The sequence below is a fragment of the Lycium barbarum genome, chromosome 6 (genome assembly GCF_019175385.1).
Source record: "Lycium barbarum isolate Lr01 chromosome 6, ASM1917538v2, whole genome shotgun sequence".
NCBI lineage: Eukaryota > Viridiplantae > Streptophyta > Magnoliopsida > Solanales > Solanaceae > Lycium > Lycium barbarum.
The window spans coordinates 81,366,321-81,385,045 of record NC_083342.1 but is presented as its reverse complement, the minus strand read 5'-3'; the positions used below and the strand labels follow the sequence as shown (position 1 = coordinate 81,385,045).

Genomic DNA, 18,725 nt, shown 5'->3' with positions numbered 1-18,725 from the left:
AGGAGGGAGGAGAATTAAAACAAGAAGGCATAGGGAGCTCGTGCATAAAAAGCTACAAGTTTCTACAAGCTGCAAGTGTTCAAGCATTCCTCTACAAGTTTCTATTACCTGAAGATCAAGAACGAAGGCAAATCAAATAGCAAGGCATCCAAGGTCAAAGTCAATGAAGGCAAATTAAATATCAAGGTGTTCAAGATCAAATTCACTTGTTCTTCTGAGAATTATTGTTCGTGGCGGCCATCAAAGTGTTCGTGACGAATCAATAAAAGTCAAAATCAAATCCATATTCAAGATCAAGCTTCAAGCCCTTGAATTCAAATACAAGTTCAAGATCAAGACCAACAAATTCAAGATCAAGCTCAAAGGCCCTTGAATGTAAATACAAGTCAAGATCAAATCCATCAAGCTCAGAAGCCCTTGAATTTATATTTGTAAAGAAGAATCAGAGGATTCATAGAGATTGTAACACTTATATTTGAAATCAAATACGACGATTGTTGCAATATTTTCTTGTCTTGATTATTGTTTTCTCGACGCGAATTTGTTTGTCTACAATGTTATCTTTATTCAAATTATTTCGTATATCTAGATAATTTTGGGTATGATGGGGCCTTATCCCGCTAAACGTTTTATTCATGTCATGTTATATAGGCTTCATAGACTATACTAGCATGTTATGTCAGTTGATCATATGTTTTCTTTAGCCATTGTGGCTATACGTTTATGTGTTGTAAACTATTTCAATTATTAAGTTATGTGAGTTACACAGATTTTAATCCTTTTAATTATTTATGATTTATATTTCCGCGAAGTCATGTTTCATGAATAATGTCATATATGTGGTTCGCTCGGTCAAGTTCAGGCATTGAGTGTCAGTCCCCCCAAGCCCAGGTTCGAGGTGTGACAGGATGGCTCTTTCTAACCTAAAAATTACACAAGTTTGAAAACATACTTTCCTATATTGAAAGAGTTCAGCTATTAATTTGGGATTGCTGCAGAAGATCGCAGAACAGGAGTCCAATCTGCAGGGAGGTATTTGTTCACGTTTCGAGAGGTATTTCTCGGATTAAGTTTCAGCATGTTTATGTATTATAACATGATCGTGTGTGTTGTCTATTATTCATATAAGCAGTATGCTTTCTGAAATGCTTTCGTAGTGCATATCGTATATCGACGAGTTTTGGCTCAAATTCAAGGTGGAAGGTGAAGATATTGCAATACTAGAGGGAGTAAGGTATGAATCTCTCCTTATTAATGTTATTTCCGATTTATTTACAAAGGTAAAACTATTAAGCAGTCATATAATGAGTTGATTGGTTGAGGAATTTGAAAAACATCGTGTGGGATGTTTTATGCTGCATATTGGTGTTGGTAATGTTGTTGTTGACATTGGTATTATTGTTGTGGTTGTTGGTTGTTGAATTATGAATTCGGGCTAGGCATATAAACAGGGGAGATGCTGCCCGAATTTCGGTAGACTTTAAATGGAATTAAATCCAAGACTTAGGATGAGTACATGACATTAAGCCTAACCATAGTACAACCATAGTACGAATGGTTTGTATGTAGATTTATGAGCTTGGAAGGATAAACGTTGAATCACTAAGGAGACCGAAAGGTATGTTAAGGCTTGTCCCTTTCTTTCCAAAAGCATGACTCGTCTTATGATCCCGTACATTAGTTCCATAATGTCCCTATGTCCCAAAAGCTAGAAGTTCATGATTCTCAAGGTTTTTATGATATTAAAGACAAGATGTTTTCTATGATGCCCGTGATGACTTCTTTCCTGTGAATCTATATATGTCTTCTGTGATGTCCTTGTTTCCAAAAGCTAAAGATTCATGATTCTTAAAGTTTATTATGACGCTAAAGAAGATTATGTTTTCAAGATGATAATGATGATGATAAGCATATTTCAAGAAAGTCCAAAGCTAATGAATTGATGCCATTATGAGACTAGGGAGCTTGTTTCATGATTTCTTTGATTTCATTATTATTGTAGATCTCACCTTATGAATTGTTCCTTCGAGGTGAGGTATAGCGATGATGAATTTTCCATAATATAAATCGGAGGTTACCGACCTTACGTCACTCCGATAAAGTAACAACCTTTATTTGGGCTCTCATGCATGCTACTTATACTATATATGTATATTATATATGTATATATATGGGATATGGGGAACAGGGTGAGGCATTATTGTTATATCCCGCGTTTTTGTCGCATTTGGAAAATTTGGGTTAATCTTGCCTTGTAGGAAATAAGGCTATATTTTTATTTTATTTAACAATATGTGTGATATTCATGAGAATTATTGATGTGGAGACTTCGGGGAAGGCCAAGGACAAAATTGGAATTTTGAAAATTAGTTTCGGGAATTACAAATAAGATCCATAAACAAATTGGGCTAAAACAAATCTATGGAATTGAGGCCCAAATCAAGGGGATGGCCGGCCAAGCCTTGGCCCAAGTCCACAACATGAATTAGTCATGTGACAAATTAATATAAGAGGGCTAAGTCTTCATTCTATATCCATTAGAAGATTCAAGAAACAAAAAATCATTGAAAGCACCTCTAAGGGGCCTGTCGGCCGAACCATTCAACAAAAAAAAAAAAAAAAAAAAAAATTTCCTAGCCTTTAGCTTTGATCCTAAAGTCTTGTTCTTCTTGAATTCTTGTTAAGCTCAGGACGCTCTCCGACGTGATATAATTAGTTTAGCGAGAGAACAACGTTTGCGGCAAGTTGAAGTTTGAAGGAAAAGGTAAGAATTCTATTCTTTTGTGTTATGGAATAAGCATATATGTTGTAATGATTGGAATTAGATGAGAATTATGGAGTTGTGATGTGTGTGTGTGAAGCCGTGTGTGTGTGTGTGTGTGGTGGATCATGGCCGTGAGCCATTGTGTGGTGAAGGGAAGGTGAAGTGAAGTTCATTTAGTTGGTTAGTTATGTCGTTGTGACCTTTGTGACGTAAATAAAGGTTTAACAATTTGAGTTAGCATTGAAATTGGTTGTATGTTGTTATGGGAAATTATGTGATTTTTATATGATTTTTATATAATTGTGAAAGTAATATTCTAAATGTGAATTATGGTTGTTGTTAATGAATTTGGAAGAAAACAATGCGAGTTGGTAGTGTTGTTGCATTCGTTGAAGTTTCGGATAGAATATGGAATTGGCGGAATTGCTTGAATCCTTGGGTATTGTTTGGAATGTTATTGAATTATGTTTGAATAACTTTGAATTAGTAAATGAATGTGAGAATGTTGATGTTAGCTTGATATTGTGAAGATGGAATGGGAGTTGTCGCCTTATGTAGAAAAGAGGACTATTTACGTTATAGTGCGTTTTGTGATGATTGTTGATGTTGTTGGTATTGTTGGGTTGTTGTTGTTGATATATTATGGCCGAGTTAACTCTCGGGGACGTTGAAATTATAAGGGAAATGCTGCCGAAATTTCGGTAGACAATATGAATTTAAGATTGGAATTCTAAAAGCTTATAACTTACATTTGGTAACTATGACCAATTGTAGATTTTGGACGAAACGGGGATTAAGTTTGGGCGAGCGTAGGACGCAAGTAAGGTATGTAAAGCTATCCCTTTCCTTCTTTTGGCATGTCCTAGATGTACTTGGTTTGGATTTGAGCCTCGGGGATTATTCCGTTCGTAGAAATCTGAGTTTACTTTTGGTATTATTTCATTCAGCAGAATTGAATTAGAACCTTTGTTTTGTTGGAAAGAAATGTTCAATTATCCATAATTGTCATGAACGTAACCGAATCCCCTTGAAACTTTCATAGGTGACTTCATAGGGCCTAATGTTCGTAAATCACATACGCCACCTCGACTTAACCCGAGGTGGGCCCACTAACTCCGAAACTCCTTCGTTTGCCCTAATAGACTTATCTTTGTATGATATCGGAAAGAGACTTTTGCTTATGACTTTGGCTATTATAGAATAATGTTTTAATTGCTCCATGATATTCTGATTTATATTTTGAACTATAAATACGATTTCAGAAGTATTTTTGTGAGATAAACTCCGTATTGATCAGTTGTTCAGACTAGTATACCCAACGGGTTGTCATATGATTATATCAAGTTTCATAAATGTTTTGACATGTAAATTGCATTAGTTTCCGCACTACTCTGCTCGTGCCCATTATTATGATATCGTTCGCCGGTTCCCGGGCCGGTTTTGTGATCGTGCGTATTATGACGTATTCGGCAGTATGATGTGTTACTGTTCCCGAGACCTCGCCATAGGGTCGGGTACCGTTTATGGAGTTATGCTGTGATATGGCTTATGATACCTTTGACGATATGATATGTTGTGATGATATGTTATGTTCGGGGTTTGTACGGAGATTTGAAACCTTCTGGAGTATGCTGTGTGTGGCGCCAGGGTCGGAGTGGCGACCACGTTCCTGAGCCTTATGCATGATTCTAATTGCATTATGTACATATGTTTTCAGTACAGATTTTGATATACTGATTCGGTATCCCCTTTCTGTACCTTTGCTTCAGTTATGGTTTGGATTTCTGTACTCTATGCTTTACATACTCAGTACATCTTTCGTACTGACCCCCTTTCTTCGGGGGGCTGCGTTTCATGCCCGCAGGTACAGACGTTGGTGATCCGCCAGTGTAGGCCCCACCTTCTGCTATTTCAGAGTGCTCCCTTTTGATCCGGAGCCACATTTTGGTATATATGTCTTTTGCTATGTATATGTTTTATTACATTTGACTATTTGGGGTACGGCGGGGCCCTGTCCCGCCATATGTCTTCGTTTTGATTTGTAGAGGCCTGTAGTCACATATGTGGGTCGTGGGTCTTACGTGTGCTCGTCTTGTTTATGGTTTGTGTCTTAATGCGGTTCGGTTTGTTATGGCGGCCAAAACGGCCCATATGTTTGCATATGTACATATGATCGGCGATGTGTATTCCGCCGCCCCTTTTTTGTTCTGATATGATATCTCTGTACGCGTGACCGCTTAAGATAATAATTATTTTCAGATCTGTTTAAAATGATGAATTTGAAAATTGGCCTAAGCTATAATATGACGATTTTGTATGTTTGTCCGTTTGGGTGCCCAAGTAGGGCACCAGTCGCGGCCCACGGGGCTGGGTCGTGACAAAAGTGGTATCAGAGCGGTTTGTCCTCGGAATGTCTACAGGCCGTGTCTCGTAGAGTCTTTTTTATCGGTGTGTTGTGCACCACATCTATAAACAGGAGGCTACAGGACATTTAGGGTGTTACCTATCTTTGAATCTTAGATCGTGCGATAGAGCTGTGCTATTAGGATGATTCTGTTCTGATCAGTTGTTGTGTTTTTCAGTGATGCCTCCGAAGAAGGCGACGGCTGCCCAGAAGGGCAAGGCGGTGGTAGGAGAGACCAGCCAGGTGCATAGAGTTACTCGGGCTCGTTCTCAGGATTTGCCCGATGTCGTGCCCCAGTCAGAGGGTTCAGCTACACCACCACCGGAGGAGCCTGGAGCAGGCCCATCATTAGCTCCAGAGACTCCAGCGCCCGAGCCTCCAGCTCCTCAGCCAGGGGCGGAGGATAGGACGTTGAGGGAGGCCGTACAGTTGTTGACGACTTTGGTAGTGGGACAGGCTCGCAGACGCGGGCCGAGAGGCGATGATGATGACAGGCGTGATAGCCTGAGGGTTCGTGATTTTCTGACATGTAGTCCCCCAGAGGTTTTCGGGTCTAAGCCCGAGGAGGATCCCCACGACTTCATTCGGGGAATGCGGTGCTCATTGGGACTGGTCAGGGCTTCAGAGACCGAGTCCGTTGAGTTAGCCTCGCACAGGTTACGGGATATTGCGGCTAATTGGTATGAGTCCTGGGAGCTGTCCAGAGGTGAGAGTGCTCCCCCAGCTACTTGGGATGAGTTTGTGGCCGCTTTTCTCCGCCACTTTTTTCCCCCGGAGTTACGGCGGGCGCGGGTTGATCGATTTTTGCAGCTGCGGCAGAGGGGTCGGAGTGTTCGTGAGTATAATTTGGAGTTTGATTCTCTGGCTCGATATGCACCTGCGATAGTAGCGGATATGGCTGACCAGATGCACCGGTACGTGATAGGATTGGACCGCTACTTGATTGACAGCTGCATGGCGATGGCATCGCAGACTGATATGGACATCGCCCGGTTACAGGCCTATGCTCAGGGCATGGAGGACCGGCATAGGGGAGATATTTCTGGTAGGGATCGAGATAGGAGGCAGCCAAAGAGGGTCAGATCCGCGGGGTATTCTGGAGATTTTCGAGGTGGACAACCTCAGTCGCAGCAGTCAGGCAGATATCATCCTCCGTCAGGCCGGGGTACACAGTCCGCCGGCAGACGATTCAACAGTGCAGGACCATCTGGGGCCGGTCAGAGTTCCAGGGTATCAGGTTCGCAGGCAGCCAGGGGTCCCAGCCAGTCCAGACTACCCAGGCCCCGTTGTTCTTATTGTGGGAAATCGCATCCAGGGGAGTGCTATCGAGCTACCGGAGCCTGTTTTTCTTACGGCCGTCAGGGCCATGTTATGCGTGATTGTCCGATGGCGAGTGGTTCTGGTAGTACAGTTCAGCCGACGGGGTCAGCCGCGGGTTCATCTTCTACTCCCTCAGCTATGCGCCCTGCGGGGCGAGGTTTGCCGGCAGCGGCGGGCCGCGGTCGAGGGCGTGGCGGTGTTTCAGATTCTAGCGGTCCATCGAACCGCATATATGCATTGGCTAGCCGCCAGGACCAGGAGGCTTCGCCAAATGTTGTTACAGGTACATTACTGGTTTTCTCCCGATCTGTATATGCATTGATTGACCCTGGCTCTACTTTATCGTATATCTCTCTGCTCGTTGCTAGTAAAATTGGGATAACACCCGAACCTATAGAGCCATTCGAAGTAGCCACACCGGTCGGGGATTTTAATATAGCGAGGCAGGTATATAAAGATTGTTCTGTGATTATATATGATCGTTGCACTAAAGCTGATTTGGTAGAATTGGATATGCTGGAATTTGATGTTATTATGGTTGTCATATGATTATATCAAGTTTCATAAATGTTTTGACATGTAAATTGCATTAGTTTCCACACTACTCTGCTCGTGCCCATTATTATGATATCGTTCGCCGGTTCCCGGGCCGGTTTTGTGATCGTGCGTATTATGACATATTCGACAGTATGATGTGTTACGGTTCCCGAGACCTCGCCATAGGGTCGGGTACCGTTTATGGAGTTATGCTGTGATATGGCTTATGATACGTTTGACGATATGATATGTTATGTTCGGGGTTTGTACGGAGATTTGAAACCTTCTGGAGTATGCTGTGTGTGGCGCCAGCGTCGGAGTGGCGACCACGTTCCTGAGCCTTAAGCATGATTCTAATTGCATTATGTACATATGTTTTCAGTACAGATTTTGATATACTGATTCGGTATCCCCTTTCTGTACCTTTGCTTCAGTTATGGTTTGGATTTCTGTACTCTATGCTTTACATACTCAGTACATCTTTCGTACTGACCCCCTTTCTTCGGGGGGCTGCGTTTCATGCCCACAGGTACAGACGTTGGTGATCCGCCAGTGTAGGCCCCACCTTCTGCTATTTCAGAGTGCTCCCTTTTGATCTGGAGCCACATTTTGGTATATATGTCTTTTGCTATGTATCTGTTTTTGTACATTTGACTATTTGGGGTACAGCGGGGTCCTGTCCCGCCATATGTCTTCGTTTTGATTTGTAGAGGCCTGTAGTCACATATGTGGGTCGTGGGTCTTACGTGTGCTTGTCTTGTTTATGGTTTGTGTCTTAATGCGGTCCGGTTTGTTATGGCGGCCAAAACGGCCCATATGTTTGCATATGTACATATGATCGGCGATGTGTATTCCGCCGCCCTTTTTTTATTCTGATATGATATCTCTATACGCGTGACCGCTTAAGAGAATAATTATGTTCAGATCTATTTAAAATGATGAATTTGAAAATTGACCTAAGCTATAATATGACGATTTGGTATGTTAGTCCGTTTGGGTGCCCAAGTAGGGCACCAGTCGCGGCCCACAGGGCTGGGTCGTGACAGTTATATATGCGTGACCACCTGATCAGTTGGTATATTATGATATCGTCCTGAACACGAGATGCCCGGACGCGGGATTTATAGGTATGAATCGGGCCATTCGTTCCTCGGCACTATTATATAATATAATATATTTATGGATCGGGCCGTTCGTTCCTCGGCACTATTATATAATATAATATATTTATGGATCGGGCCATTCATTCCGTGGTAATGTGATATACTTTTGGATCAGGTTGCACATTCCATAGCATTTCTATTTTGTGTATACATGTATGAGAAATGTTTTTCAAAGAAAGCTAAGAATGCATGGTAGCCGCCTTAAGAGGCAATAAGATGTACAAGTTATCTCTTTATCCCATGTTATGTTTCATGTATTTTATTATGATATTATTCATGCCTTACATACTCCGTACATTGTTCGTACTGACGTCCCTTCTTGTGGACGCTGCGTTCACGTCTGCAGGATCAGGTAGCCAGCCAGATGATCCAGATTAGTAGGACCTCCCCTCATTAGCAGTCAGTGCGTTCCATTGGTCCAGAGCTGCAGCCTTTTTGGTATGCTATCTTGATACGTAGATATATGGGTATGACGGAGGCCTTATCCTATCTTATCTACAGTCTGTATTCCATAGAGGTTTGTAGACAGTGATATGTAGCCGTGATGTTATGCAGCCTCGTCGGCGCTTATTTTGTTGTACAGTATATTTAGCGACCTAATCGGCTTGCACTGCTACTCTCAGTATTTCTGTTTATATGTATGCGTTGGTCGTGAGTTCTCGAGGCGGTGTTTCTTGCGTTGATTGTTCAGGAGACAGCATAGCTTAGTTATAGATTGTTTATGGGCTACCAGGTTACTCAGTAAGAAGTAAATACGAGTCTAAAAGGGTGCTTGGTCAGTAGTGGTCGGGCATTCGTCATGGCTCATCGGTTTGGGTCGTGAAAAAAGTGGTATCAGAGCAGTTCGTCCTAGGGTTGTCTACAGACCGTGTCCGGTAGAGTCCTGTTTATGGGTGTGAAGCCGGCCACACTTATAAACAGGAGGTTGCGGGGCATTTAGGAATCATTGACCTTTCCTTCTATCTTAGACCATGCGATAGAGCCAGATTCTAGGAAAGATCGTTTCTAACCCTCTTTCCCTGTAGGTAGGTGCAGCTTGACAGGAGATGAAGAGATCGACTTCAGATAGTGGGGGTACCAGAAAGGCCCCAGGGTGGATTCGGGACCACAGATCCCAGGACCGAGTAGTATGTGTGTACAATTATTGCAGGATATCTTTGATAGTTGACGAATGGGAATTCTAAAGGAACCGATAACCAAAGTACTTATAGGTAACTGTGATTAGGATGTTTTTGGCCACCACTAGGAACTTTAAAATTAGGTATGAAAGACAGTCGAGGGTGCTGATTGATGGTCATATTGGGGGTTTTGAAGGGTAAACCAGCATTTGCTCGGTTAGAAGAGTAAGGGACCTTTCCAATCCGGAGGGAGATACATTACAGGAATTTTTATTGGGATCCGTTAGAACTTCAACTTGTTTTTTGGCCATGTGACAAGGGCCATGCAGCAGGATGGATGCGATCATACCCGCACTAACGCACCGGATCGCATCAGAACTCCGAAGTTAAGCGTGCTTAGGCCAGAGTAGTACTAGGATGGGTGACCCCCTGGGAAGTGTGCTAAGACGTCTTACAGATTCAAACATAAGAGAAGGATGAGGAACTAGAATATCTTGAGGGAAATTAGAACCGTGTGAAATTCACGATTGGAAATTCTAGATGATTGCGAAAGATAAGGCGGACTTGCTGGGAAAAGAGAGAGAAGACGTGTTACAACTACATAATTAGGACGAGTTTAAATAGTATTGGGGATACTTGGTAAGAAAGGTGTTAGTAGAGGTATATACGATATGTTATGTGTGGTTATGTTAACCAGTATGCATGCCCTAGTAATCGACGTTGTGATATGTTAAAGGTACTGATTGAACAGGGTATTGAATTTCAAGTGGCAAGTGCTACAGGGCAAGTTGATATTATTTTCTCCAAAGGTTAGAATTGGATAAGCCTGATGCGGTAACACCAGGGAAAAGAAGAAAGTGAGTATACAAGAATAAGAAAATTAGGATACCCTGAGAAAAGGAAAAGTGTAAGCAACAGAAGTATGTTGCCAACAAGGGTTAAGTGAAACGTCTGAGAGAGAGAGAGTTTAGGATGACAATGGCAGCAAAGAACCATTCGGATGAATCTCGAAGGTAAGTATACGAAGAGAATAGAGCATGGTAGTGTGGAATAAAAGATGAATGCATAGGGCCCGAAAACAGGGTGTGATCAGCGGGACTGAAGGGTAGTAACAACGAATAGGGATGTGAATTGGAAAAGAACAAGCAAGTTTTGCAAAGACGCTAAGGGGTTTTTGACTTTTAAGGGGTGTCCGAAGAGGTGAATGCATAGTCTTAGTAACATGCCACACTTACCGCGAAAATGAAGAAACCATTCCAGAAAGATAACTTAGAGATAGATCGGATTTGCACTTCTGAAAGAATATTCTACGAACTCCAAGGCCAATTTTATAAAATGGTAAGTGGAGAAGAACATTTAGGAGTAAAGAAACTCAAAAACCCTGAGGACGAAAGTAAGAAAAGTACACTAATGGATTGATTGGAAAACATTGAGCAATCACCAAGGACAAATAGAGAGGATAATAAATTAACAAAGCTGACTAGGAGGCAATATATCAGTGACAGGGGATAAGAACCTCTGTAAAAAGTATAGAGATTCAATCATAAAGGAAATGATGATACACGGGGAATAATTATAAGTATGAATTGGCCGTAGCGGCAAAAAGTGTTACACCTCAGAAATTCCGGATGTGTTGCCTTGCGGGTAGGCTAGTGTGAGCATAGGATGATGATGAAATCCTTATGAGATTAAGGGAATTATTAGATGGCTTAAGGTGCATACTATAAGATTTCGAGTCATACGAATAGGTGAAATTTAGTTTGCTGACGGAAGTGAACTGTAAGTCGTGGTTGGAAGATTTCCGCTATAATTGAGCTAATATTTATTTAGGATTATCTTGAGGGGATGCTATATGGCCTATTTTATGGTTAATGAAGTGATACATAAGTGCCAAGAAGGTTCCACGAGGATTGGAAGTCAAACGAGTCGACGAGAATGGAATTCAGAAAATTTTCAGTTGTACGACCATTTGTACGGACCGTATAAATTATACGGCCCATATAATGGTCCATGAATTTGTTCCAGAGTAGGGTGCAACCTGGGAAGATTATACGGTCTGATTATACGGACCGTATAAACTATACAGCTCGTATAATCGGCCATATAACCGGGTCGGGTTAGATTTTTCTTTCTATATACAAGGGCGACCCCCACTTTATTTTCATTTCCCACATTTCTTCCAAGCTCTCCAAAGCTCCATAACCCTTCTCCAAACATATTTCACTCAAATCTAAGGGATTACAAAGATCAAATTGCAAGAATCAAGTGTTCATGTGTTAGAAGGCTTCCTAGGGTTTGTAGATTTCAAGAAATACTTGGGCATTGTAGCTAGGGTTTTTGCACAAGTTGATTGTTGCTCCAAATCTTGTTCCTATGGGATAAAAAGGTTAGTTTCTATGCTTATTTCATGTTATTGAGAATGCTTGGCTGTAGCAAAACTTAGGTAGAAGAAGGAAGTAGGAAATGAAGTCTAAATGTAGCTTTTATGATGTTGTGAGTAGTAAGCTAACTTGAGTCATCATTGTTAGTATGATATGGATATAATCTTGTTATGGAAGGTAATAATGGTGATGAGGAAGCGTTGTATGAAAATGTGCAAAAGTTGGTATGAAGTTGCTAGTACGAGTTGAATATAAGAGTGAATATTGAAGGCTTAACGTAATGTGATTACTCGATTGTGATATTGTTGATGTTATTGTGGATGTTTGGGAGTTGTATTGTAGTATAGTGGAAGTCGATGGAATAGGGGAAATGCTGTCCAATTTTCGTTAAATCATGAATTATTCTAGTAGATTTAAGAGTATCATTAAAGCATAACTATGGTATGAATCCTTCTAAATGCAGATTATTCAAGCTTCGACGGTGAACGTTAAATAGTTAAGGAGACAAAGAGGTATGTAAGTCTAACCCTTCTTTCATTAAGGCATGGTTCCTTTGCTATATACGCTTTCATGAGTTCCATAGTGTCCTCCCAATGATTCTATCTCTAAAGTTACTAAAGTTCATGATCCTCGGTACTTTCACGATACTAGTACCTCCTTTATTTGATAGTTGATCCTTTCAAGATAGAGGTAACGAAAACGATGATGGAAATGATGTTGATGATACTTATGGACTTTTATGTATATGTGTCTAAGTATGTATGACTATTATATAACACCGAGCTTATATGGCCGGGTATGATTCCTATCGCGTGCACACCACTGCAGTTGGGTACGGATAACACTGAGCCTTGGTAGGGCCAGGTATGTATAATCACCGAGCCTTGTCATGGCCAGGTATGTGAAATGTAACACTGAACCTTCATGGTTGGGTGTGATATGGATACGAGTATGAATAAATACGAATACGAATATGTATATGTATATATATATGTACATGAGTAAGCATTAGAAATGCAAGGTCCCTATGAAAGACAAGTAAGTAGATATGATGAAAGCCACTAGAGGTACACATGACTCTATTACCTCCTGATTCTCCCATCTCATGTTATTTTTTGTGCTGTCTATTATGCTTCTACTGTGATGTTGATTATGCTTTACATACTCAGTACATTATTCGTACTGACGTCCTTTTGTTTGTGGACACTGCGTCATGCCCGCAAGTGGACAGGGAGACAGGCTTGATCCATAGATTTCCTATTCAGTGACTGCATAGAGGAGCTCCATTTCAGTCGGAGCTACAACTTTTGGGTATTATTCTTTTGTGTACATACATATGGGCACGGCGGGGTCCTGTCCCAACTATATGATGTTACATACTCTTCTTAGAGACTCGTAGACAGTTGTGTATGGTTAGATGTCTTGTAGCCTTGTCGACTCATATTTTGTATATCATTTTGATAGCCTCGTCGGCTTTTGTATATGGATATGGGCATTGTTATTGATGATGATATAAATGCGTTGTTGCCCAACGAGATTAGCAGTATTAATATATGTAAATTATGAGTAAGCCATGTGGTCCACCTAGATGTGAATGTGGCCATGTGGTCCACCTAGATGTGAATGTAGATGTACGATAAGAGGTGCTCGGGTAGGTTAGCATCGGGTGCCCGTCATGGCCCTCCGGTTGGGTCGTGACAAAAAGAAAGATGAAGGCTAACCAAAAGAAGGAGGGAAAACGTGGACTTTATAAGGATTCCATGATAAGAACAAGAAGTGGCCAGACACTGGAAGAACTATAATGCATAATTATGATGCAAATAAGTAGTTAAGGAGAATTATGGACAAATGAGCTATGCGAAGGAAAGAATGGGCCGCGGGGGTGTAGAATATTAACTTTTAATGGTGTAATATAGACGTAAATCGGAATTGGTAACCCCAATAAAGAAGGATTTCATGGGTCTTAAGAAGATGGTCGTAGAAAAATAGAGACTAGGGTTAAAGAAGTGAGGTATAATTCGACGCTCCATAAAAAGGGCTTAATGAATTCCGCTGTCCCCATTAATTCATTAGCCCAGGGAATTACAAGTCGAAAAAGGTAGAAGTGGAAAGACAATAGAGGAGGCACTTATAGTGAATCTGAGATGTATGAGCATTTGATGTGATACCAGACTTCGTCTAGCAGAAAGGAAAATAGGCCAAACCATGCGATGAAAGGAATTCCGGCATTATAAAGAACTGAGAAGTGGGAGGATCGTTAAGGTCGACCAAATAATTATCAAAGGTGATTTACATTCAAAGGTTACCGGGATATAAGAACCTCCCTAAAAAGGGGGGAAGAACAGATTTAATTTTGAAGTAACTTATGACCTTTCCAAAGTTCTAAAGAAAGAAATGTAATAGCTTGAAGAAGCCAAAATTCGAGATGTACTGATATACCAAGAATGTATCAGGAGAAAGCAGAAACGGATTGGAAATAAGTATATTATGGGGCAAGTATGGGAAAGAAAGTATGATAGGAAAGTAAGGGGATTAACAAGTCATAAAGAATGCTTCTCTATGATGTGAGATACAATGTCTCTAGACCGTGGTTTGAATTGCTCGTACCGGAGAGACTGGACCGCATCCAAATACGCCGTGATATATTCCGAAGGGTAACAAAGAGAATAAGAAAGATTTGCAAGCCATACAGAAAAACTGAAATGAATACAAAGGACAATTGGGTTACAGCGAAAGGGAATCTTAGTGTTAGAAGAAATGAAGATCTTAACAAAAAGGATAATAATAGGCAGTTTGGCAATCCTCGAGGAGGAGGGAGGTAGTGTGCTTATGAATAGAAAGACAGCAGTATCGCCAGGGATTAGAGAGTATCTCACGAGTTGCCAGCGATACTGAATATGAGGGCATGTGATATAAAGCCATATGAACAACCGTCGCAAGGAAATGACCAATAAGAATGATGTAAGGGCGGCGATGGAAGGCCAACGAAGAATAGAGGCTCATTGAATGATCACTGGTATAAGGAACTCAAAATAAACGTATTCGTGTTGAAAGATAGTTGTAGTAAAGTGAGAGTTTGCCTTAGTTCTATGTTGGTAAGTCCATTGAAAGATTAAGGAGAAGAAATTAAAGAAAAAGTTTTAATATGAGTTCGAAAATATTTTGAGTTATGAATTAGTTTGAACTATGAGTATTAGTTTATCATAAGTGTTACCCTGCTACAAGAAAATATTATGAGTATACAAATTTAAGAGATTGTGTTGAGGACATTGTTATAGTTGATTTGGAAGAGAATTTACATGGATAGTTCGACGTATGCGACCGTTAAGAGTAGGGATTCATCGGCAATAAAATGCTACTTATAAGGAATGAAGGGGTCTGATCAATAGACTACAAAGAGACGATGTAGTGCGTATGCGGGATCGACGAGTATGAGAAGGGATAGCCCAAACTAGTACCACAGAAGCAAGCAAAAGAAGGTGCCATAGTTGAACGAGAGGATTGTCAACCAGCAAGTAAAAAGAGGTACTCGCGAGTACACGGGTAGCCATAGCAGTTGCGGGTCAGAACTACCTTAATGGAAGGAGAACGATAACACAGTATTCGTTGATTCCCAATTTCATACATAAGAACAAAAGGCTATAAATTTATGGAAGAGTTCAATAAAGAGCTAAGAGAGAACGAGAAGAGGCTGACCAACTTATATTATAAAGATAAGGCAATAGGAATCTAGGAGAAAGGCAACCACTTCAAGAAATCAATGAAAACATCGTGGATTTGCAACTACGACATTCGGGGATGAATGTTTTTAAGGGGGGAAGAATGTTACACCCCGTAGTTCTGTACGTTAAAATTCGTAAGTGCTGGTCATTTCAAGTATGGACCTTGGAGTTTCCCTCAAGGCAGTATATATGGTGGCATGTGTTTATCCTATGGTCATGAAGATTTATTTCATACAATAAGCTATGGGAAGATTGGAGAGCAAGTGAATTAAGGAAAACCAAGCTTGTTGGACTTTGGAGAAAGTATGAGGGGTAATTTTGACCCTACTCGAGGAGAGAATATCTTTTAGTAAACGAGGAGTTTTGGGGCAAAGCAAAAAACTAAAGTAAAGTTCATGAAGTCTAGTTTCCAACGCAACATACCGCTCATCGATACAGTATCAGAGTAAAGAGATATGGGTGTTACAAGTCGGGCTGGCAGACCAGGAAAATGGTCTGCGCGAACGCGCTGAATAATTTTTAGTTCGGTGCAACCCGAGCCTGAGACGTTATATAAAGGGGTTACCTCCTTATTTCTTTCACAAACCACCACTGAAAACCTCCCTAAACTTCAGGAATATTCCCACAGCCTCCACTCATAAAATTTTCACACAAATCAAGTATAATCCCCGAATTCTGGTGTATCACCTCGGAAATTTCATGTCGTTGTGTTGTAAGTAGACTAACATGAGCTTAAGCTCAATTTAAAGCTCTTATGACTATAAGAAGGGTACCTGGAAAGTTTAAAATCTGCTCTTAAGGCAGATTTTAAAATTTTATAAAGAGATCCCAAATTTCATTTTCTTCATTTACCATTTCTCTCCAACTTTCTCTAAATATCTAGAACCCTCTCCACACTATACCAACACATATCCAAGGGAAAATCAAGGATCAAACACCAAAAATTAGTAGAATCAAGTGCAAGAATGCTAACTAGGGTTGATGAAAGCTAGAAATCTCCTTGGAAATGAAGTGAGGGTTTTCTCCAAGTGAAGTATTTTCATCCAAAGACCATTAATATATAACCAAAGGTGAGTTTTATGTTCATTTCATATTATTAGGAGTATTGAAGGGTTAAAAGACTTGGATTATGGAAGAAAGTAGAAAATGAAGTACAAATATGAAAATAGTGGAGTTCTTGAATAGCAGTTTGACATGAATCATGATTCTTGAGATGTTATGAGTGAAATCTTATTGTAAATGATACAAACGATGTTAAAGAAGTATTATATGAAAACGAGTAAAGCATTATGCCATCCATAGCTATGGTCATGAATCATTTTGGTAGGGAATTGTGGAAATTGGATAATGACGAACTTGTTGAAGTTATTGATTATGATATTATGAATGTTGTTATTGTTGTTATTGTTATATTATATGGAAAAAGTTATAGAAACAAAGGAGATGCTGCCCAATTTTCATTATCTTTAGCTTAAGCTTAAGTATTTTTCCTATTATCTAATCTTAGTATGAATTCTCTTGAATGTAGAATCGTGAACATTGGAGGGAAGCGTTTAATTGATAAGGGTAGAGAGACGTAAAGGTATGAGAGGCTAGTACCTTATTTTTCTAAGGCATGACTTCCTTAAACTTTTCATGAATTTCTCATATTCCGAAAACTATGAGTCTATGATTATTAAGAGCTTCCCATGAAATAAAGATAAGAGATGCGTTGTGAATATGACAATGATGATGATAAGTCTATGTCTAGAGATTCCAAAGCTCACGATATGATATTCTTATGAAGCTAATGATCCTTATATGATTCCTTGATGTTATTCACTATTGCTAGACTCACCTTATATTGCTATTTCCTTCAAGGTGAGACATGATGATTGTGACTACTCCATAATGGAATTGGGGGTACTCGACCTTACGTCACCTCGATAGAGTTGTAGTATTTAATTGATTTCTAATGCATGCTTTATGATAAGTATATAATGATAAGATTACACCGTGCCTAGATGGCCGGGCATGACACTGCGAAGGCGGGCGACTTATGGTTACACCGTACCTAGATGGTCGGGCATGACACCACTAAGGCGGGCGGCTGAAGATAACACCATGCCTTGATGACCGGACATGACACCACTAGTGGGCGGCGTGTGATAGTTACCCGGACGCGGGTTAACGCTGATGGTATATTTGATATGCATAACATGTGTTTTCCTTTCAAAGTTAAGCAGGCATAATATTCGCCCAAGAGGCAATTGACGTACAAGTTATAGTATATCTTCGTCTCATGTTTCATTATTACTTTTTTATGCTAGTATTATTCATGCCTTACATACTCCGTACATTTTTCGTACTGACGTCCTTTATTTTTGGACGCTGTGTTCATTCCCACAGGTAGATAGGGAGACGGTGCAGACCCGTAGGAGCTTATCAGCAGATTCACAGGAGCAGTCCACTACTCCGGAGGTGCTACTTATGGTCACATTCTTTTGTGTATATAGTTGGGTATGACGGGGACCTGTCCCGTCCTTATGTCTCAGTACTTTAATCGAGGCTCATAGATACGGATGCGTGGGTAGTTGTTGTCTTATGGATACATCAGTGAATATTCTTATATATCATTTTGTTTTGCAGCTGTGAGGGCTTATGCATATTTATGTATTGCCTTGGAGGTTATATGTGTCCAGGATGAGTGTGATGACTAGCGTAATGCGTTGTGCTCGGTGGTCAGCTCCGGGTATCCGTCATGGCCCCTAATCGGGTCGTCACAAAAGTGGTATCAGAACAGTTCCGTCCTAGGGTGTGTCTACTAGCTATGTCCAACAGAGTCTCATTTATGAGTGTGAAGCGCGCCACACTTACAAACAGGAGGTTGCGGGGCATATAGGATAAATGACTGTCCTTCTTTTTATTAGATCGTTCCATAGAGTTTTGTTATAAGATTACCTCCTCCCTAATTGTGCGTTATGATTTCAGCCATGTCGGTAAAGAGAAAAGCCACCGCCGCCCAGAAGGGCAAGGCTACGACATAAAGGTGGATGGAAAGGGAGCCGCCAATGAATGCAGAAGAAGGTGAATCCCATAATGAGGCTCCACCCAATGCCTCTCACACTCCGCCTATCGTAGAAGAACAAGGAGGGGCCTCAGCTCCGGCTCCTATGCCTCTAGTTCCTCCACCGTGTGCTTCGGGTCAACAGATGACCGAGGCCATTCAGCTATTGACCCAGTTGGTTACCGCTCAGGCTCAACGACAAAGTGCGGGTCCTGGTGATAGAGCCACTAGTTCTAGGGCCCGTGATTTCATGAGTTTAAATCCTCCAAA

The 18,725-nt window shown here is 40.8% G+C and overlaps 1 pseudogene; it reads left to right on the top strand.

Annotated features, from left to right (window-relative positions):
* The first annotated feature begins 9,641 nt into the window (after positions 1 to 9,641).
* LOC132601061 (5S ribosomal RNA) lies at positions 9,642 to 9,759 on the top strand (annotated as a pseudogene).
* Positions 9,760 to 18,725: the final 8,966 nt, after the last annotated feature.